Below are 703 nucleotides of genomic sequence, written 5' to 3'. Positions count from 1 at the left end.
AGGAAAGGACTGGACCATTAGTAAGCAGTGGAAAAGTGTGTCAATTATTGCTGCTGCAGGGGAGGAAACAAAATTTTCCTCTACCCTCTTAGAGACCCTAGCTGGGTCTAAGAATCAAACTGACAAAGACAGATTAATAAGAATAGCATACAAATTCTATGAAATTTTTACCTGTACATGGGAGACTTCCCAAGAGAATGAAGACCCAAAGGAGTGACCAGAGTAGGAGCTTTTATACCTTGTAGACAAAGAAGCAATACATTTGTGATGAATTGAGAAGATAAAGAGCTTTGGACTAGGGGTGGTCAATGGTGAAGTAACTAGGAAGATAACAGTTTAACAAGGTTTGCTTCTTGGCCTCAAATTCCCTGTCTCTCATGATAAGAATGTCTTCCTTCCTCCTGGTACAGGGAAGGTGCCTTTCACATGGGATATTTATGACCTGTTTCAGGAAACAAGGGCTAGGACAGAGAGGTCAGTGTGACCTTCCTGCTTCTGCTATTTTCTCAAATCCCCTCAGCTTTACATGCTCAATATGCCATGGTGCCATATTTGGGGGTAGCATGTCTTGAACCCCATCACTGTAAAGTGCATTATTTACCATAAAATAGACAACCTGTTCCCCTTAAGTTCCCTTAAATCCAATAAGAACATGGCAGGAATGAATAAAGAACCAAAGAAATAGTTTATTAGAGAAAGCAAG

Source organism: Lipotes vexillifer, unplaced genomic scaffold (genome assembly GCF_000442215.2).
Source record: "Lipotes vexillifer unplaced genomic scaffold, Lipotes_vexillifer_v1.1 scaffold71, whole genome shotgun sequence".
Lineage (NCBI taxonomy): Eukaryota > Metazoa > Chordata > Mammalia > Artiodactyla > Lipotidae > Lipotes > Lipotes vexillifer.
The sequence above is the reverse complement of the archived record's forward strand: the minus strand, read 5'-3'. Positions refer to the sequence as shown.